At 43.6% G+C, this 22,447-nt stretch overlaps 1 pseudogene; it reads left to right on the top strand.

Moving 5' to 3' along the window:
- The first annotated feature begins 14,860 nt into the window (after window positions 1-14,860).
- LOC137761883 (deoxycytidylate deaminase-like) lies at window positions 14,861-17,144 on the top strand (annotated as a pseudogene).
- Window positions 17,145-22,447: the final 5,303 nt, after the last annotated feature.

The raw sequence follows: 22,447 nt of genomic DNA, 5'->3' as shown, positions 1-22,447 counted from the left end.
AGAGGTATCTAATACCTTAATTGTTGTGATACACGCACACTTTGCCAATGATGAACTCTGCATTTTTCAAAAAAGATGTGTCACCATTGTAAATTCCCTGCCCTGCTCTGTTGTTCCTCACATGTAGTATGGGTAATAATTGTCAGTTGATTGGTGATTCATCTAAGATTTTCCAGCTCCTAGTGTCAGGCACAGACATAAGAAAAGTTTTAGAGATTGAGAGGGAGATAATCATTCTGACATCAACTCTGCAGTCAATGAAAGTGAGGTCAAGAGAATCCAGTTCAAACAGCTTTCTTCTACAAGAATCATTTGTTGACTTATCCATGAGTGTTCTTATCACAAAGGATCCATCCATCGGAGATGACTGTCCTTGATATTTTTAACTTGGGGGAGCACATCTCGCAGAATTAATGTCTTGACATTAATTTCTAGGAAATATCAGCTCTGAGCCTGGGTACACCCCAGACTCTGCACAACAAAAGATGAGTAAAAATGAAAGAAGCAGTTGAGGAGAGGGTTCCTTGAATAATCCATGTCATAAACCATCCTGCGAAACACCAACTGAACTTCTTTGAGACCTGAAAGCTCTGAAGCTGACCTCTACATTATTAGATATTTCTACCCCCTAGAGTCCTCTATTAAAGCAGAAAGAATGGAAAAGAAACCAGATGAAGATGAAAATCTGGCTAGTTCACCAGAGATAGAAAACCAACATTTTTTTATCTGATTATCCTTTTTGAAAATCTTGAGCAGAATTTCTTTTCAAAATGATCATTCCCTTCTGACAAAATCCATTTCCAGGAACCACAGTATATGATACATCAAGTTCATGAAATTCAGAGTCCCTAAAATTTCCATGAAATTCAGAGATGAACTTTTTTTTTTTAACCCTCAGATGACAGTCACAGAATTTACGCTGCCCTTTAAGGGAAAGAAGAACAGTAAGGAGTCACGTCTATTAAGTAAGGCCTCAGTGAGGCTGGCCGTGTGCTCAATGCTTTCATACGCCTTTGTTTTTAAGGTGAAGAACGAGGCTTGAAGGGGCAGAATAAGGAAAAATAACCAGAGTGCAGCATGCCTGCTTGATTTTACAGCTTTATTGCAAGGTACAGGGTATAATCTTAAACTAGAGAACAGTCTTTCATATTCTCCCCCTCTCTAAAATACAATTTCTATTTAGACAACTAATGGTCCTTAAAATGTCTCATCAAGGAAGCTGCACAACATGTTTCAAACGTAGAGTTGTTTTCCCTTTCTTTTTTCCAGGTAATAAACACTTGACATTTAGGAAATGCCGTTCTAAATTTACGAAGCACATAGCACTTCTCAGCTACACTCACTGTATTGTAAGGTGCCAGTCACGTCCATAAATATGCCTCATCGAACAGATTTTCATTTATTAGCGTGGTGGTTGGTACATTTTTAGAGAGGGACATGAATGCCTGACTCACGGAGGGTGACGTAGCATTCAGATTAAAATGTTTATAGGAAGGGGAACTACTTTTTAATTCTTTAGCCTGCCCTTCTTAGTGCCTCTTGTATATTGCACAATTGTGAACGATGGTGTGAATTGTGTTTGCTCAGCTTATCACAAGAATCTTGGCAGTAGCTTTAGCAAAGAAGAAAATGTAAAATGGATGTTAATTTCTCCTGTAGTTAGTCTGGGTGTTAGTGGCAAGCAGCAGAATTTGATTCTGGCTTTCTTCGACGTAAAGGGAACTTATTGGGATGACAGCAGAGCTGGCGGACCAAGCTTGGAAAAAAAGCCAAGAAGCACAGAAGCGTGAGAAAACTGGACAGCAGGAACCGTACAAGAGGTAACACTGGAGTCTCGTCCACCATCATCAGTAATGAGGCTGTGCCTATGAACTCCAGCCATCCCTCTGCTTTCCTAAACCTCACCGAGACCCTGAAGGCCAAGGAGAGTCTTGGTTCCCTGACTGCTTTGCGGTAGAAAGAGGAAATACCTGCTCATGTAGACCTCAGGAGAAAGATTTCCATACTATGGGAGATTTCCTGAAAGGGAGGATAGGGACTTCCCTGGCGGTCCAGTGGTTAAGACTCCACGCTTGCCCTGCAGGGGGCGAGGGTTCAATCCCTTGGCGGGGAACTAAGATTCCGCATGCCAAGTGGCACGGCCAAAAAATAAAATGAAAAATTTTGAAAAAAGGGAGGATTGGGTGGTAGAAGAAGGGTCATGTGAATGTTGGACAGCCGTTTGGATGGCGTGAGGCCCCAACATTCAAGGACAAGCTGATCTAAAATGGAGACTATAGGGCTTCCCTGGTGGCGCAGTGGTTAAGAATCCACCTGCCAATGCAGGGGACACGGGTTCGAGCCCTGGTCCGGGAAGATCCCACATGCCGCAGAGCAACTAAGCCCATGCACCACAACTATTGAGCCTGCACTCTAGAGCCCGTGGGCCATAACTGCTGAGCCCACGTACCACAACTACTGAAGCCCACGCGCCTAGGGCCTGTGCTCCGCAACAAGAGAAGCCACCGCAATGAGAAGCCTGCGCACTGCCACAAAGAGTAGCCCCTGCTCGCCACAACTAGAGAAAGCCCGCGTGCAGCAACAAAGACCCAAAGCAGCCAAAAATAAATAAAAAAATACGTATTAAAAAAATAAAAAATAAAATGGAGACTATAATGTATGCTTACATTCCATCTTATCTCTTTTCCTCTGCCAATGGCTACCACCCTTATGACCAATTAGAAAGAAAGAAAAAAAAAAGAATCTTAGCTATTATCCAGCTCAAAGTCTCCCTTTTACAGCTCACTTGAGGTTCTGAGAGAGGGTGACTTGCCCAGTGTCACCCCTCAGAAAGTAGCAGTGCCGGGATTTAAACCCATGTCCTTCGAGGCCACCAACAGTGCCTTCATCAGCTGGTCATGGCGATCAAAAGTCACAACCATTCCATGTTAGGTTGCAATTTTAGTGGCGAAAACATGAAACATTTTCATGAGCTCACTTAAATAGTACTTTTTGCTTCCCAAAATCTCTAGTATCATTTCGGAGAGAGTAAGGACACCTGAGTTTATTTATTTATTTGTTTATTTGCCAACTCCGTGGTCTCAAACAAGCTACTTAATCTTTCTGAACCGCTGTTCTATCTGTAGAAAATGCAAATATACCCATCCTTATGACACTGTGGTACAAAATAATTGTGATAATACATAAGGAAGGCATTCTGTGTACTTTAAAAAACGGCACGGGACTAAAAATATTTTAAAATACAATTTAATGTGTTACATTAATTAACTGGTTAAAATAGAAATAATTTTTAAAAACCTGACTCACACAGTTACCCTGTAACCAACAGGTAGGGCCACAATTCCTGTCTCCATCTGTAGTTTACTAGCCCAGGGATATTCATTGCTTTGTCTAAAATGCTGTGTATTGAGGTAGGAAAGTCAGAAAAATGAGGAATTCTAGAACCCAAGTCTTCTGATTCAGAATACAATGTTTTTCTCGTTGATATTAGTAACAGTTGGTCTTAAGGGCTTTTTATTATGTATAATAAACTAACTCAACTAACATCTCTAATTCTCAGACCACCCAAGTAGACTATAATTGCCTATTGTGCAGTTGGACCCTGAGGCTCAGAGATGTTATACTACGTTGCTGGAAGTTATCCCAGCTGGTGGTGGAACTGGGATTTAACCCAGCTCTTGCTTTCTCCAAAACCTCATTCTGTAATGTCCCACTGCCTTTTCTAACATCCACTTCCCCAAAGTGGCAGCACTATATTTAAAAAACAAGAGGAAATGTCAGCTGTGTGATTTTGTCATGAAAACAATAATAACACTATCATTTTTTGAGCGGTATGTGTGCTAAAGTCGTATCCGTATTATCTCGCTAAACTTTCACAATATACTCTGAGAAAACTACAGCTTAGACAAGTTTAGGAACTTGACCGAGACCTTGCAGATGGCAAAGCCAGGATGCAAACTCCTTTGTGACTCCAAGGCCCATGATCTGAATCACTCACTGAGGCCAGATTCTGCAGAAAGCCCAGAATTGCAACAGAACAAATTAACTGCTGGGCTTTAGTTTGCCAAACCCCTCTTACCGGGGTAATTTGATCAGAAGCAAATGCCTTGTCTCTCTTACGAGATCCATAAACTGGAAAGGCGTGAGAATGAAGTTTTCAGTTTTTCTACATCAGCCAAATTCATCTTCATCCAGAGCATTTTAATGCACTCTTTGTCCATGTATTGGAATGACTGAAGTTTTCAGAGATACTTACCCCCATCTAAAAAATTCCCTCAGACCATATATGAAAATAAACTCAAAATGGTTTAAAGACCTAAATGTAAGACCTGAAACCATAAAACTCCTAGAACAGAACATAGGCAGAACACTCTTTGACATAAATCATAGTAATATTTTCTTGGATCAGTCTCCTAAGGCAAAAGAAATAAAAGCAAAAATAAACAAACGGGACCTAATTAAAGAGCTTTTGCACAGCAAAGGAAACCATCAACAAAAGAAAAAGACAACCTACAAAATGGGAGAAAATATTTGCAAACGATGCAATTGACAAGGGGATAATGTCCAAAATATACAAACAGCTCATACAACTCAGTATCAAAAAAACCAAACAACCCAATCAAAAAAACGGGCAGAAGACTTGAATAGACATTTTTCCAAAGACGACATACAGATGGCTAACAGGCACATGAAAAGATGCTCAACATTGCTAATTGTTAGAGAAATGCAAATCAAAACTACAAGGAGGTATCACCTCACGCTGGTCAGAATGGCCATCATCAAGAAGAACACAGATAAATGCTGGAGAGGGTGTGGAGAAAGGGAACCCTCATATACTGTTGGTGGGAATGTAAGTTGGTGCAGCCACTATGGAGAACAGTATGGAGGTGCCTCAAAAAACTGAAAACAGAGCTACCATAAGACCCAGCAATTTCACTCCTGAGTATACATCCAGAAAAAATGAAAACACTAATTCAAAAAGATACATGCACCCCAGTGTTCAGAGCGGCATTATTTACTATAGCCAAGACATGGAAGCCATGCAAGTGCCCATCAACAGACGATTGGATTAAGAAGATGTGGTATATTTACACAATGGAATATTACTCTGCCATAAAAAAAATTAAATAATGCCATTTGCAGCAGTGTGGATGGACTTAGGGAACATTATTCTTAGTGTAATAAGTCAGAGATAGACAAATATATGATATCACTTATATGTGGAATCTAAAAATAATACAGCTGAATGTATATGCAAAACAGACAGGCTCACAGACATAGAAGACAAACCTAGGTTTACCAAAGGGAAGAGGGAACAGCAGAAGGACAAATTAGGGGTATGGGATTAACAGATATGAATTACTAGGACAGATAAAATAGATAAGCAACAAGGATATAATGTATAGCACAGAGAATTATACCCATTATTTTGTAATTACATGTAATGGAATATAATCTGCAAAAATACTGAATCACTTTGCTGTACACCTAAAACTAACACAATATTGTAAATCAACGATGCTTCAATAAAAAAAAGAAATTCCCTCAGAGAAGAAGGCAATCAATAGAGGCGGTCTCAAAACTCCTGACCACCAGAGGGCGGTGGGCCCCATAGATCCTTGCTACTCTGTAGAGTCCTGGACCCTCTGCAGCATCACCTGGGAGCCGGCTAGAAATTCGGTATCTCAGGCCCTGCTCCTGACGGATTGAATCAGAACCTTCATTTCAACAAGACTTCCTGATGATTCGTGTGCAAGTTAAAGTATGAGAAGCGCTCTCCCCAATTGCAGCTTGGTCAGTCAGGAGCCAAATGGCCCCAGAAAGTTTCCTGTTCTTAAAATATGATAAAGTAAAATATGATTGAGTATTTAATGTGAGCAAGGCACTTTGTGTTAATTGCCTCTAGTTGTCATTCTAGGTAGGTGTTCTTAATCCTCTTTTTCAGCTGGGAAGATTGAGATTCAGAGAGAGAAAGTAAACTGGTAGAAATTACAAAGCCAAATGGAGGTGCCTGGATTTGAACGCAGGTGTATCTTCCAACTGAGCAATATTCCCGCTGTTCTTGCTGCTTTTTGAAGCTCTGTTTTTGAAGAGGTATGTTTTGGGATCATAAAAAGATAGAAAGGGGTTTGGTTCATTTGACTCTTGCCTTGACTGTGCTTCTCTTTAGCTTAATGTTTCAAGTATAGGGGTTTCTATCTATCTGGTAGATAAAAGGACTGTAATAAATAATAGAAAAATTCAGAAATAGTCTTTTTTTTTCAGAAATAGTCTTGATGGTCATAATAAATTCATCTTTTACTTAGAATAGCTCTGAGTTGTGTCCAATAGATATTAATCCGTCCAATTCCATACAGCTCAGTGTGGCCCTTGGAAAAGCCCTGTGATTTCTAGACCTACCAGTAGATGTCAGTATGTCTTTGGGCACCACAATGGCCATTTAGGTATTTGCCCTGCTGTTCTCTGTCAGCAATCAATTGTCTTGAAGAATAGATGGGTTTTGTTGCTGTTGTTGCTTGTTTGCTTCATTGGTTTTACATTTTCACGTAGTTGGAGCAGTCTTCTTAGCCTAGTGTCTTCAAAGGTGTTATGACCCAGAAGCAATTTTCTCTATTCCTCTCTCCCTCTCTCTCTCTCTCACACACACGTTTTTTATGGAAAAAGATTCAAATGAAGGATTTTCTCCCAAGGAGATCTTTCTGTGAAGAAGTTGGGAAAAGACGTTTGAGGATACCAAAGCCAGATTTCATAAAGCCTCTGGCTGTGAATCAAACACACCCCACTCTCCAGGAATTAAGCAAGTACCGCCATGTTCACTGCCAAGCCAAAAAGAACTGCCCTTTGAAGAAAACAACTCAGAAATCAGCAAGACAGATGGCTCACTTTGTGTACTTCCATCAGTTACCTCGGGTAAGAGCATAGCCTCCTACCAAGGCTTTATTTATTTCTCAAATTATATTTTATTTGCAAATGTTTTCTGGGACCTGCTTTCAGAGCTTTATTAAATGTGGAAGAAGGCTGAATAATTTATCAGGTTAACAGAAGGCTGAAAATTTAAGTTGACGCGCATTTGATTTTAGAAGCTGGTGTTTGATTTGTGTGGCTTTTTCGTGCTCCTGCCAGCAGCGGGTGTGCTAATAACAATTAGACTCTTCCCAGCGGAGTGCTTTTTCTTGTTTGCCTTCCAGAATGATATGGATCCTTTTTTTTAACCTTTGCTTTAGATTAACCACAAAAAAAATCATTTGACAGGTATCTGAAGAGACTAACTTCACTGACAATGGAGGTTATTTGTAGCTTCTTGGTAAGGAAAAAATCCTGAGAGAGATTAAATAAGAGTAACGCTTTCTGAGTCATTAGGTGCTAGACAGGTTAAAATACCAGGAAAATACACTGCAGCATTCAGTGTGGCACCAGGTAATGACTCAGTGATTCTCTGGATTTTCGATATTCTGTGTGGAACATTTAAGCCCTTCTGAGGCCTGATAAGTAAACAGTTTTAGTTCACTTTGCAAAAGAGGACAGTAATCAGCTGTTCGCTGGCAAATTTCGAAGTGCTTTAGGGTTATTTCATGACTCCTCTTTTGTGATTTAGCTATTATGTATCAAATTGATGGTGAGAGTCATTCTGTTCAAGAAGTTTGGAAGTGGAGCTAGTCTCGTGTTTCTCAGAACTCATCTATTTACAAGCTAGGTTTTGGGCTTTTGTTGTTGTTCTCAGTATTCTATAGCGGTTGAGAGCACACACTTTGGATTTGGATTCAAATCCCACCTTCATAATTTACTGGCTGGATGACTTTGCATTACTTAACTTCTATATAACCTCAGTTTACTCATCTGCAAAATGGGTATGATAATCCTTGATTTATTATGAGATTATTGTGAGATCTCCATAATACAACTGGAAAAACATCTTTTCTCTGTCCCCATCCCCTACTCCAGGGACTAGTTTTAGATGTGTCTGGGGAGGTTGGTCTGCCTAAGATTTGACGTACTCATTTAATCATCATATTAAGCACGTACTGTGGGTCAGGCATGTGTGTGCTGAGTACTAAAGATATGACAGTGAACAAGACAAAGGGGGTCCCATCTGTCATGGAGTTTACATTCAAACAGGGGACACAGGAAACTGAACAACAAACACACAAATACAGAATAACATTATAGACAATAATAAGTGTTGTGGAGAAAAATAAGGTAAAGGAATGGAAAGTGAAGAAGAAAGTTAAGTCTCTTTGAGGAGGTGATCTTAAAGGAAAATGATCATTTAAAAACTTGAGCAGGGCCTTCATGTAGCTAAAGAGAGGCCATCGGGAGATGGATGAGTAAGTAATGGGTTTCTTTTCTCAAATGCACACAGAGCCAGGACACCGTCTGAAAAACAAGAGAATGAAAGAGGGACAGACACTGCTCTGTCTAATAATGTAATCGTTTCTCCTCATTGGAGGGTGAGAGGAATCTTTGCAGGTTATGTTGCATCTAAGGAAATATTCTTCTTTAACAAGAATTACTGTGTGGTCCTGGGTGGGGTGACCGCAATGGTTCAAAACTCCCTTCGAGAGAACCCACTGTGGCATGTAGCTCATTGACTGTCTCCAACTGGCACTTTTTGGGGTCTACCTCTCCATTCATTCTCAATCAGTGCTGCCATGAGACCATTCCCAGCCAATGACTGAGCATAGCATGTGTGCTAGAATAGGACCATTTGTTGGATGCAAGATTTCTCAAAAGGATGCCTTTTGCTCAAGACTCCCCATTGGTCTGGCCAAGACTTTTCTTAGAGCAGCACTGTAATCGGAGCCTCTTCCTATCCAATTCTTCCTTCCCTCCCTCCTTTCACAGACGTCAGACCTGTCCTGTGGTCTGAAGCTTCTCCCTCCCTACTTCTCTAGCTCCCTTTGTCCTTCATAGGTATTTCATCCAACAAATCTTTTTTTTTTACAATGTCTTTATTTATTTATTTATTTATTTATTTAATAACATTGTGTTCCACGCCGTGTGGCATGTGGGATCTTAGTTTCCCGACCAGGGGTTGAACCCACGCCCCCTGCAATGGAAGCGCCGAGTCTTAACCACTGGAACACCAAGGAAGTCCCTCATCCAACAAATCTTTTGTATAGCAGTTCCTTTTTGGCTTCTACTTCTTGGAAGACCTGAACAGACACAGTTGGGACCAGGAGTGGTCAGAGAAAACAGGTGGCAAGATGAATCTGCCGGCCAGGGCTCTGTGAGACAGACACAGAGCTGGGTTTGTTAACAGATGTAAGGATGGAGCCATGAAGGGTCCCTTAACCATCAGAAGCCACGGAGCTGCAATTACCATCATGGCTGGCAAGGTTGGAAGGGCAGCTAAAGAGACTCAACCCACAGGAAGTGGTGGAGATGGTTAATAGACCCTGGCTTCCTTATGGGCAAAGTAGACAATCACCCAGCAAGGGTGCTTCTTAACTTCTCTAACCCAAAGAAGTCAAGAATTGAGGCACAGAAGGCAGATGGCAATCATCTAATAAAATGTTCTGATCTCTTGCTCAGTTGTGACTTGAGCCAATGTTCAGATCTAGAACACTTTGACTCTAGAGGTGGCCGGGCCCCTAGAGAAAGAACCCTGAAATCCTTCAGCAGTAATTCCTGCAATTGTCCCCAAGTCCTTCCTCTAAAAGGACCTGCAGTCATTTACTTGAGTGACTATACTCTGGGGGAAGAGGAATAACCAGACTTTTTGAGGGCTTTTGGACACAGGGCGTGCATTGACAATTCCATGGCCTCCTTGCTGGAATGGAGGATTATGGGGTCCAGGAGATGCATAAAGTCCTGGATAAAGTCCAGCTCACAGTGGGTCCACTGTGTCTACAAGAATCACCCACTGGTCATTTTCCCAGCCCCTGAGTGTGTAACGGAAATGGACATTCATGACAGAGTAGTCACATTGGGACTGTGGTCTACGAGGTGACAGCTGTCGTGGTTAGGAAAGGCCAGATGGAAACTACCCCCTCCACCCTCCCAGTCAAGATATTAAATCACAAACGATGTCGTATCCCAGGGGGCCGGCAAACATAAATGCCACCATTGAAAACCAAAAGAATACAGTGGTGGCGGTTTCTATCATATCTCCATTTAATTTACCAGCATGAGCCTTGCAGAAACTCGCTGCATCCCCAGTTTCATCTACTGTGCTGGATGCTGCATTATTGCTACAGCAGATTAATAAACGCCTCAGGGAAACGGCATGCAGCCGTTGATTTGACCATTGCCCCAAGCGTGGTGGGGCTATTTTCTGTTCTTATCGGAAACAATTTGCATTCATATGGAAAGGACAGGAGCAGTCACTTACAGTTTTGCTCCAGGCTTCTATGCAGTCTCCCACCCTCAGTCATGATGTAACCCAAAGAGATCTGGAGATCCCTAGGACCATCACATGGATCCACTACATCAGTGCCGCCATGCTGATCGGGCCAGGAAAGGAAGACGTGGCTGGTACACTGGAGACCTTGGTAAGAAATGGAGGGTGGGCGGTAAACCCTGTCAGAGTCAGGGACCTGCCATTTCAGTAAAGCAGTGGGGTCCAGTGGTCAGAGCCAAGCCTGGATATTCCCTCCAAAGTGAAAAACTGTTACTGCATCTTGCATCTTTTTTCCGGAAGAAGAGAGCACGTTACCTGTTAGATTTCCTTGGATCACTGAGACGTACTCCACATGGGAATGCTGCTGTGGTCCAAACACCAGGTAACACACAAGGCTGCCGGCTTTGTGGAGCCCGCAGTAGGAAGAGACTCCGCAGCAGGTACCACCAGACTGTGGTACAAGAGCCTTGATGCTTTGGCCATAAAAATCCAGCCGACTCTCTCGTGTCGGAGGAGCCTGTAGTTTATGGAGAGCCCTGGGGGGAGAACTACTACACAGACCCCTGTGTTCTAAAGGAAGGCCATTGCGTCTGCAATGGAGAATTACGTCTTCTCATTATGGAGCCTAGAAGAGATGGAAATGGTGCATCCAGAGCGGAGCCTGAGCAGGAGCGGAGAGCACAGGCACGCTGCAGGAGCTGGCAGCCCACACACCCGTGTCACCGTCTGTGGTTGTATTAGTAGGCCTTCCCCTGCTCACCTGTGGCCATTTGGGGGCGAGGTGCCGTACAACCAGCAAAAACTTGCACCTGGTGTACAGATGGGTTGGCTCAGTTTGCGGGTAGGGGCTGAACTACTTGGTGCTCTACTGCAGCCACATTCCGGGGTGGCCTTGAAAGCTAGTGGGGAGGGCAAAAATCTTCCTAAGGAGCAGGGATGCAAGTGATGCACCTGGCATAGAAGGTGAAGCAGCCCGAGATGAGACTATGTAGAGATTCCTGGGCTGAGACCCACAGCTGCGCAGGCTGGCCAAGTTCCTGGAAAGAAAAGGACTGGACTGTTAGACGCAAGGAGGGCTGGGGTAGAAGCATATGGACAGGAATATGGGAGATGCACGGTGTGAAGATTTTTGTATCAATTAATGCCGACCAGAACACATCCCAGCACAGAAGAGACACCGAACACCCAAGGAGACAGAATGACTCTGCAACTGACATTAGCCAGCCATCATTATCCTCTGTATTAGAACTGGAACAATAGTCACATACATGGAGTGGCCACAGTGGCAGACTCAGAGGCTACACATGTGACCAATGGTGTGGACACCCATTTACCAAAGGTAAGCTAGTTACTGCTAATTCTGGTTAGTACATCTGGGCCATGTTATAGCTTTGCGGGTCCTCTGCCCTTAAAATGCGTGCTTCTCAGTGCATCTACTATGGAGAACAGTATGGAGGTGCCTTAAAAAACTAAAAATAGAGTTTCCATATGATCAAGCAATCCCACTCCTGGGCATATATCCAGACAAAACTACAATTCAAAAAGATACATACATCCCTATGTTCATAGCAGCACTATTTACGACAGCCAAGACATGGAAGCAACCTAAGTGTCCATCGACAGATGAATGGAGAAACAAGATGTGGTCTATATATACAATGGAATATTACTCAGCCATAAAAAAGAATGAAATAATGCCCTCTGCAGCAACATGGATGGACCTAGAGATTATCATGCTAAGTGAAGTAAGTCAGACAGAGAAAGACAAATATCATATGCTATCACTTATATGTGGAATCTAAAAAAAATCTAAAAACAAGGACCTACTGTATAGCCCAGGGCACTCTATTCAATATTCTGTAATAATCTAAGTGGGAAAAGAATCTGAAAAAGAATGGATATATGTATATGTATAACTGAACCACTTTGCTGTACACCTGAAACTAACACAACATTGTAAATCAACTATAGTCCAATATAAAATAAAAATTAAATTTAAAAATTAATTTTGTTCATAGACAGTGAACTATTAGGTATGGAATTTGTGAAGTGTCACAATCTTTGACAACTCCTAAAGGGACATTAAAACCATCCAGTTATCGTCTCTTTTCCTCAAGGAGATATTCATTGCTTCAAGTTCAGGAAGGCAATGGCTGAAAGAGAAGATTGGGTCTCTATTACAGAAAGGCTTCAGAAAAAGTTTTGGATATACAGTGGTGCATCTCCCCTTCAAGGGTCCTTCTCAAGATGATTTTCCAATTAATGTATGTTAGAACAGTGCTCACTCTATCATAAAGCAAATTTCCATGTACTTGGTGTTATGAACTGAATGTTTGTGTCCCCTCAAGATTCATAGGTTGAAAGCCCTAAACCCCAATGTGAAGATATGTGGAGGGGCCTTTGGAGGTTATTAGGGTTAGATGAGGTGATAAGGATGGGGTCCTCACAGTGGGACTAGTGCCCTTATAAGAAGCAACCAGAGAGCTAGCTAGCTTTCAATCTCTCTCTCTCTCTGCCATATGAGGACAAAGGAAGAAGACGGCCATCTGCAAACCAGGAAGTGGGCTCTTACCAGACACCAAATCTACCAGCACCTTGATCTTGGGCTTCTCAGCCTCCCGAACTGTGAGACGTAAACCTTTGTTGTTTAAGACAGTCAGTCTATGATATTTTGTTACAGCAGCCCAAACTAAGATCCATGGGTTTATTTGGGGGTACTCTATATAACAGTAAGTCCCCTACATACGAACCTTCAAGTTGCGAACTTTCAGTTGCGAATGTGCTGTGTTCACATGTCCAATCACGTAAGTTAGTTCACGTGTCTGCCTGTTCACTCGATGCCAGCCCCTGGATGCCAGCTCTTGTACTGTGCTACTGTACTTTTCAAGGTACTGTACTGTAAGATTAAAAATGTTTTCTTTATTTTCTGTGTTTGTTTTTTATGTATTATTTGTGTGAAAAGTATTATAAACCTATTACAGTACAGTACCGTATAGCTGATTGTGTTAGTTGGGTACCTAGGCTAACTTTGTTGGACTTAACGAACAAATTGGACTTAAGAACGCATTCTTGGAACAGAACTCGTTCGTATGTAGGGGACTTACTGTGTATTCTCTTGATGTCTATCTCTACACCAATACTACACTATTATATTTTACTATAGCCCTATCTGGTAAGACATGTCTTTCTAATGTGGTGTTTATTTTATCTAAAAGAGTATCTTATTTCTTCTCAACTCTTTGCTTTTCTTCGCACATAATTTATCTGTAGATAGTTTTGGGTTTTCCAAATAAGCAATTATATTATTTGCAATTAATGACAGTTTTATCTCTTCTTTCTATTGCTATGTCTTTAATTCTTTTTCCCTGTAGTACAGTATTGAATAGGAGCAGGGATAGTGGGTATCCCTGTTTTTCTTGATCTTAAAGGGAATAATTATATTATTTCGCCATTGTTTTTTATGTTTACTTTTGCTTTCTTATAGCTACCTCATATTGAGTTAAGAAATATTCTTTATATTCTTAAATTTATTTATTTTATTTATTTATTTTTGGCCACGCTGGGTCTTCATTGCTGCGCGCGGGCTTTCTCTAGTTGCAGCGAGCGGGGGCTACTCTTGGTTGCGGTGCGCAGGCTTCTCATTGCGGTGGCTTCTCTTGTTGTGGAACACAGGCTCTAGGTGTGCAGGCTTCAGTAGTTGTGGCTCGCGGGCTCTAGAGCACAGGCTCAGTGGTTGCTCCGTGGCATGTGGGATCTTCCCAGACCAGGGCTCGAACCCGTGTCCCCTGCATTGGCAGGCAGATTCTTCACCACGGTGCCACCAGGGAAGTCCCTCTATATTCTTATTCTTCTAAAAGTTTTTATATTAATTAGGTGTTGACTTTTATGAAACTTTTTTCTGTGTCTATTAAGTGAATCATGGTTTTCTCCTTTCATATGTCAAAATGTTAAATTATGTTAATCAGTTTTAATATTAAAATACTCTTGTACCCCTGAGCTATATGCAACATTTATTATTTTTATATGATTAGAATACATAAGTATTGTTTTTAAATATATTGCTTGATTTGTGTAGTGATGAGGAAGATACATCACTTACATCTCCTGTTTCAAGAAACATAATTGACTCATGGCCCTACTGTCATCCCTCTGGATTCACCACCACATTTGGGTCAAGGACACACTTCCCCTGGGCTGCTCCCAAACCAGTGACTGAACACGGTAAAGACTGTAGTACTGACCCATTCCTTTGGGACATGGGACTCTTCTAACCAGCCACTGACTTGAGGACCTTCCATAGGCTTTGCTGAAACTTTCTTAAATCAACACTGCAGTCTGAGGCTACTCCTACGATTCCATCTTTCCCTCTCTCCTTTCACTGGTGTCAGACCTGTATTGCAGCCTAAAGGCTCACCTATCTCTTCCTATGTCTTCCCATTTATCCATCAAAATAAATCTCTTGGGCGGCGGAGACGGGCGCCGGCCTGCAGGTCGCGGGCCGGGAGCGGAGGGGCGGCCGGGGCAGCGGGCGGCCGCGGGGACGCCCCATCCCGGTCCAACGTGCTGCCGGGGAAACGGCAAGGGGTCGGCGGCGCTTGGGCAACCTCGCGGGGCGCGCCGCGGCCTCCGGGGGGTCCGAGAGGAGCTGCCACGTGGGCGGCGGGGCCGCGTGGGTGCGTCCCGGGGTCGGCATCGAGGGGCGGGAGGAGCGTGGCTTCCGGCCAGGCCGGTGACCAGACGTGTCTCCCTGGATCCGTTCTGCATCGGGGCTGCAGGGCACCAGCGAGCGCCAACCCTAAGCCGACCCAGCATGAGCGAATTTCCCTGTGAAAAACGTGATGACTATTTGGAATGGCCTGAGTATTTCATGGCAGTGGCCTTCTCATCAGCACAGAGGAGGAAAGATCCAAATTCCCAGGTCGGAGCCTGCATCGTGAATGCAGAAAACAAGATTGTGGGCACTGGGTACAAGGGAATGCCAAATGGATGTAGTGATGACCTCTTGCCTTGGAGGAGGACAGCGGATAGTATACTGGATACCAAATACCCTTACGATTTTCTTAACAATGCCAGAGACTGTTCATTTCTACACACAGCTAAATCGTGGTGTTCATAGGCTAAGGTGAGCACCGCCAGCGTCTCCTGAGAGGCCCCAGCTCAGCTCTCTGCCTGCAGGATTGCAGAGCTGCTGCAGGACTCACAGGGACACTTACAACGTCCCCTGAAGACGGGAGGCCTGGGGAGGACGGTGGACCAGGGTCTGTATCCTGTCTGAGCCAGAGTAGGCCCTCAGTGAAAGTTCATTGACTGATGTGCCACGCCGAGCTGAATGCCGTTATGAACAAAAAAACTCAGCAGATGTGAAAGGCTGTACCATGTATGTCGCCTTGTTCCTGTGTAATGAATGTGCTAAGCTCATCATCCAGGCAGGGATAAAAGAAGTTATTTTCATGTCTGATAAATACCACGACAGCAGTGAGACAACAGCCGCGAGGCTCGTGTTTGAAACGGCCGGGGTTTCCTTCGGGAAATTCACACCAAAGTGCAGCCAGATTGTCATTGACTTTGATTCAATTAACAGCAGACCGAGTCAGAAGCTCCAGTGAGTTACATCTCATTAAACCTCCAGAAGATTGGGATTATCCTCTTCTAAGAAGCTGCTAATGCCTTTCATCTTAAAGTTACACATAACTTTTTAATAGCCGGGACGGCAAAAGTCGACATCTAAAGAATGTAAAAGCTCACATCTTCCTGACTCGCTCTCCTGTCACGTGGAATCTGCATCTGTTGAAACCATCGATTTAGGGTTTAAAATAAAGGAGCTGTGGGTGCGCACGGGGCTGGAGCGGCGCCTCCCCTCCCGTCTCCCGGTTCTCTGGGACGCGCATGGCTGCGCAGAAGAACATCAGCCGTGCGTCGTCCACTGCATTTCACAGCCGCTCTTCAGCGCCACGTGTGCTGGGAGGACAAACAAATAACTGTGGCTGTGTTCCTACCGGGATGAGCAGACACGCTGATCTGAACATCGGGCCGAATGAAGCATGGCATGTAATGCCCTTGGGGAAAGGAAAGGAACCGCAGGACGCAGCATTTAAGTGTTTGCTTTCGAGAGCTGAGGGAGCCCCCAGCCGCCCAGCCGCCCACCCAAAAGCCCTGGACGGGGTGCGCCTTCGTCCTGTCCTGGCAGATGATGAGTGCAACTGAGCGGGCGTTCTTTCCCGGCTCTGCTGTCCTGCTCCCCACAGGGCGGTGCGCGGAGCGCCTCTGCGCGGTGGGGACCTCTGTTGTTCGTGCTTCTTACTCTGGCTTTGTGGGTGACAACGGAGCTCTTACATTAGTTTATTTGAGTAATGAGTCGTTCCCGGGGAAGGCAGCCCGTCGCCCTGCGTTGCCCCCAGGTCCACAGCCTGCCCCGGGGGGCGGAGGCCCGCACCGGCTGCCCCACGTGCCAGCACGGTTCATTTCCAGGGCTGCTGTCTCCTATCCTGTAAGTGAAAGGGATGTGAGGAGGTGTCAGTTCCGTCCACATCTCTTGGTGATGGGAGCTCACTTGTGCTCCTGGTGCCCTGCCTTCATTGGCACACATCTCACCTTTTTAATCACTTCGATTTGGGGAATGGGTAGCAGTGCACCTTGTCTTTAATCTCATTTCATTTTTATTAAATGTGCTCAGTACCTTCGCTGAGAAAATGGTTTCTTTATCCTAAAGATTATGACCGTTTTAAAGTGCTCTTACATCTTTATGAGTTTTTATTTTGTCTCTGAGGTTTTGGATTCCATATTCTGGGGCATTTGTGATTTGGCTCCTTACCAACATTATTAAAATTTTATTAAAATCCGCAAAAAAAATAAAAAATAAAAAAAATAAATCCCTTGTACATCTAATTCCATCTTTTGCTGTTCAAAGAACCTCAGCCAACACAAGTTAGTGTGCTGATGTTTTGTGAGGATATTTGCATCTCTATCCACGAAGAAAGTTGACCTGCAGTGTTCATCTCCTACTGGGTCTTTGTCTCATTTGGGGATTAAGGTTATGCTTTCTTCATATAATGAGTTAGAAAAGGTTCTCTCATTTTTATGATTTGAAAATGTTTGTGATGATTTGGAATATATACATTACATATTTGGCGGAATTCAACTGCTGGGATATCTGTTCTTGATATTTTCTCTTTTTTGACGTGGACCATTTTTAAAGTCTTTACTGAATTTGTTACAACATTCCTTCTGTTTTATGATTTGGTTTTTTGGCTGCGAGGCATGTGGCATCTTAGCTCCCTGACCAGGGATCGAACCCGCACGCCCTGTATTGGAAGGTGAAGTCTTAACCATTGGACCGCCAGGGAAGTCCCCTGTTCTCGATATTTTCTTTTAAGAAAGACTATTCAGGTTTTTTTATCGTCTTAAGTCAGTTTTGATTGGGACTTCTGGTTTTAACCTCTATGGCAATCTGTATTTTCCAAAGATGGCCACAACGTTCGCTCTCATTCCACATGCTCTTCTGTAATGTGACCTTGCCACTTCCACGTGGAGAGATAGAGTCTAATTCTCCACCCTGGAATTTGGGTGGTCTCTGTGGCTGGTTTGACGGATGGAATGCCGTGGAAATTACACTGTGTTATTTACAGACATAGCCCTTTATCAAACCTGGATATTTCTGCTTCCTGCCTCTTAGCAGTGGGTCAAACTGTAAGAAGTATAACTATCCTCAGACCACGCTGCGAGAAACCTAAGCCATGGATTATGAGACAATATCTGGAAAGTGAAAGAAGGCAAAGAACACTGAGACAAGAGACTTAAGAGTGAAGAAGTCATCTTCTATGTCAAGTCCAGTGAAGGCTTCAGATGACCCCAGCCTGAGCTACCGCCTGACGGCAATTGCATGAATGATCCCAAGTAAAGGCTCCCCAGCTGAGTCTGGTCAACCCACAGAATCATAAATTGTTCTAAGCTGCTGAGTTTTATAATTGTATGGTTCATAGTGGTAATTGATAACTGAATACCTGTCTACTCCATGAAAACAACTATGACAGCTGGAGCACACACATACACACATACACGCGCGAGCAGACACAAACATGCACGCAACTGTGTAATTATTTTGAGAGCAACCAATACAGTCAAGAATGGAGATTAAGGGCTATATTCCTTCAGAGAAGCAAAGACTCCAAGGTGAAATCCACATTCGCTTGGTTTTTTCCACGAGGGCAGTTTCTAAACGGGGGAGAGAGCTCAACATAAAACGATATTCTTACTAGGCTAAGTTGACAGAGAAGCATTCAAATTGTTGGCCACCTCCTAGGCTGTGTAGGTTCAGGGTGAGACTCCAAGAAACCCAGCAGAAAATAGTAGCAAGGAAACTAAAAGCTGAGCAGACTAGAGTGTCTGCCAAAGTGGAAGGGCTTTGATAAATGCATCCAGGCTGTAGCTGAGACCCAGAAATGTCCTATCCTGGGGCTAAGGAACACATTTGAGAGGTGAGGACCAGTACTAAGATAATGGAGTTAAAATAGACAAGACCTAACAAAAACTGTAACTAACCCTTACCAGGATCAAGGTGACCCACTGGTACTCTATTTGCCTGTGAAAAGAAAACTATTCTTCCTTTTTAGAGAATGAAGACATTGTCCAGAGCCTAAACAAGCATTCATTTAAAATGTTCAGCATGCAGTAAAAAACTATGAGGTGTGCTAAAAAAAAAAATAGGACCAAATAATCAAAAACCAAAAGAGAAAACAGACACTGTAAACAAATTCACACGTGATTCACATATTGACACGAGCAGACAAAGACCTTTAAACAAACATTAAGAAATAATAGGGACTTCCCTGGTGGTCCAGCAGTAAAGAATCCACCTTCCAACGCAGGGGACTCAGGTTCGATCCCGGGCCTGGGAACAAAAATCCCACATGCCACCAGGCAACTAAGCCCGTGCGCCGCAACTACTGAGCCCGCATGCCTCAAATGAGAGCCTGCGTGCCGCAAGCTACAGAGCCCATGCACTCTGGAGCCCACACACCACAACTAGAGGGAGAAAAACCCGCACACCACAACTAGAGAGAATCCCACGTGCCGCAACTAGAGAGGAACCCGCACGCCACAACTAGAGAGAAGCCTACGTGCTGCAACGAAAGATCTTTCATGCCGCAACAAAGATCCCACGTACCTCAACTAAGAACCGACACAGCCAAAAAAATAATAAATTAATTAATTTTAAAAAATTAAAAATAAAATACTTTCTAAAAAAGAAATAATTACAATTAATGTGATAAAATAAAGGAAAATATAGAGAAAATTTCATATTCTGGAGAGACAGAGGCCTGTATTGAATTCTGATCATCGTCAGGCCTGGAAGCCACGGTCTGAATGCCAAGGACAGAACAAGAACTTTCTCCACCTTAGGTCAGCCTGAGTAGAACTGAATTGACCTGAAGTGACCTGTGTAGCCTCTTTGCAACATTTGGGAAGTAAGATGCATCCAACACCTCGTACACAACATCCCCTGTTTGCCTTAGTTCAGAATGCTGTAACAGAATACCGTGGCCTGGGGGGCTTAAACAACAGAAATTCACTTCTCACAGTTCTGGAGGCTGGAAGTCCAAGATCAAGGCGCCAGCAGATCCGGTGTCCGATGAGAGCCTGCTTCTCTTTGTAGGCTTCTACTGGTATCCTCCCAGGGCAGAGAGCAGAGCAGAGGGAAACCAAGTTCTCTGTGTCTTTTTAAAGGACACTAATCCCATTCATGAGGGCTCCACCTCATGAACTACCTCCCACAATTAATTAATTCATCACCTCCCAAAGGCCCCACCTCCTAATGCCATCACATTGGGGGTTAGGATTTCAGCATATGAATTGGAGGGGGGACACAAACAGTTCATAGCACTGTTCTTCCCCAACGAGACTGGTAGACTATGAACTCAGTAAAGGAGCAGACTGTGGTTGTCCAGCCAACACCCAGCACAGTGCCTGATACATACAGGGAACTCGAATGTTTAGACTGGTCTTCTTGGACTGTGGAAAATCTTCATCTGAGAGCAGCCTGTGACTCTCCCAGAACCTTCCATGGCTGTCTGCTCACCTCCCACCGTGCCCTAAAAGAAATACTTGCCTTACAGGGTAGCTGTGTAGAGAAAGTCTCCAGAGCATTTGTCTCAAAACTGTTCTCTACCTTGAGAGGGGATTTAAGAAAACGGAGAAGTTGACCAGTCACAAATGGCCACAAACCTTTAAGCAGTGTATTAACCTTCAGTGACTTTGCAAACTTACGGCCTTTTGAAAATGTCCATCACAGACCTAGTTCAAGTACAGACAAGGAGAATGTTCTCCAAATGTTTAACTATGACTTCTGTTGTGGGCTGAATTTGTGTCCCTTGCCCCCATGTCCCCCATACCCCCTTCCCACACCTGTGTGTTGAGTCTTAACTCAGAATGTGACTGTATTTGGAAATACATGGGGTCTTTAAAGAGGTGATTAAGGTAAAATGAGCTCATTTGACCTAATCCAATGTGACTGGTTTCCTTACAAGAAGAGATTACCTAAGGGGAGAGGCCTCAGGAGAAACCAACCCTGCCAGCACCTTGATTTTGGACTTCCAGCCTCCAGAGCTATGAGAAAATTAATTTCTGCTACTTACACCACCCAGTCTGCGTTACTTTGTTATGGCAGCCCCAGCAGATTTACAGAGACCCTTTGTTTAGCTGAAGCCTGGCAGGTTGGGGAGAGAGCCTTCTTTGGGGCATAGGGTCTGCTTCAACCTTGTTTTCTTCAGGAAAAGACCAGGGGAAGCTGGTGTCCTCCCACCCGTCCCCCATCACCACACACAGTTCCTCCTTTAGTCCCACAGCCTTGGAAAGGAGAGTTCCTTTCCCAGCGCCTTTGTCAGAGGCTGGTCATGGGAAGAGGGACCTCACGATAGACACGCTGTAACTCAGTCAGACGTCTGTCTCTGTCACCAGCCACCTCGTCCATCTATCACGACGGTGGGAAAACTTAGCAGGACTTAATTTTCACAGTATTTCCACAGACTGCACCGTCCCCTTGGTAACTTTTTTGAGACTTCACACTCTATGTCATTGTTTTCTTCTCCCCGTCCCCTACTTTTTTTTTAATCTCCTTTAATCTGGGATTAATGTTATACATAAAAGAACCAAGCATTCATCTTTACTTCACCATAGGTGGTGAGAACATCGTTTCTTTTTATTCATTTTTCAAAGTGGCAGGTAAGGAAAATGCTAGCCATGTAATTAAAGATAAACATTTAAAAGACTTAAATAGATTTGAATTCCTACGAGGCGGGGCCCTGTGAGGCTTTTCAGAAGGGCTAATTTCTGACAGTCGCAGATAAGGGAGGCAAGCTCATCTTTTTTGTTTCAGGGAGGTGATTTTAGAAAGAGCTATATGGAATTTTTAAGGGAGGGGAGCCCGCTAGTCTCAAAGTATTTGGGCAGAATTTGTCATGTTGGGTCCTCTTCCCCTGGGAGGAGGGGTGAGGGGGGAACTATAGCTTCCTTCCTTCCTTCTTCCTTCCTTCCTTCCTTCCTTCGTTCCTTCCTTCCTTCCCCTCTTTCTTTCTTTCTTCCTTTCTTTCTTTTTTTTAATAATGAAGGGTTATATGCTTGAAGAAAACTAATATGGGGCCAGTGTCTTCTCTGGATGACCCTCCTAAGCCAAAGGTAGGGTAGAGATGAAGAGACAGGAGTAATAGGACTGAGAGGCTGAGAGGAATGTGGTGAAAATGACTAAAGAACAAAAAACAAACCCAAAAATCAAATAGAAGAAGTTTCTTCAGGGCCCAAGCCCCGGGATGGATGTTTGCTCTGGCAAATGCTGATTAGGTAACTTAACACATCAGTGTTCAAATATGGGGGTGGGGTGAGGGTGGGGTGCAGGACTACTCAAGGAGTCTCAGCAGAAATATCCTTTCCTATAAGATTATGCTAAGGGTAGGTACTCAGTGCTCTGTGGTGAACTCAATGGGAAGGAAATCCAAAAGACAGGGGATATATGTATACATAGAGCTGATACACTTTGCTGTGCAGCAGAAACTAACACAACATTGTAAAGCAACTAGACTCCAATAAAAATTAATTAAAAAAAAAAAGATTATGCTA

Source organism: Eschrichtius robustus, chromosome 1 (assembly GCF_028021215.1).
Source record: "Eschrichtius robustus isolate mEscRob2 chromosome 1, mEscRob2.pri, whole genome shotgun sequence".
Taxonomy (NCBI): domain Eukaryota; kingdom Metazoa; phylum Chordata; class Mammalia; order Artiodactyla; family Eschrichtiidae; genus Eschrichtius; species Eschrichtius robustus.
Note: the sequence above shows the minus strand (reverse complement) of the source record. Positions and strands in the feature narration are given on the sequence as shown.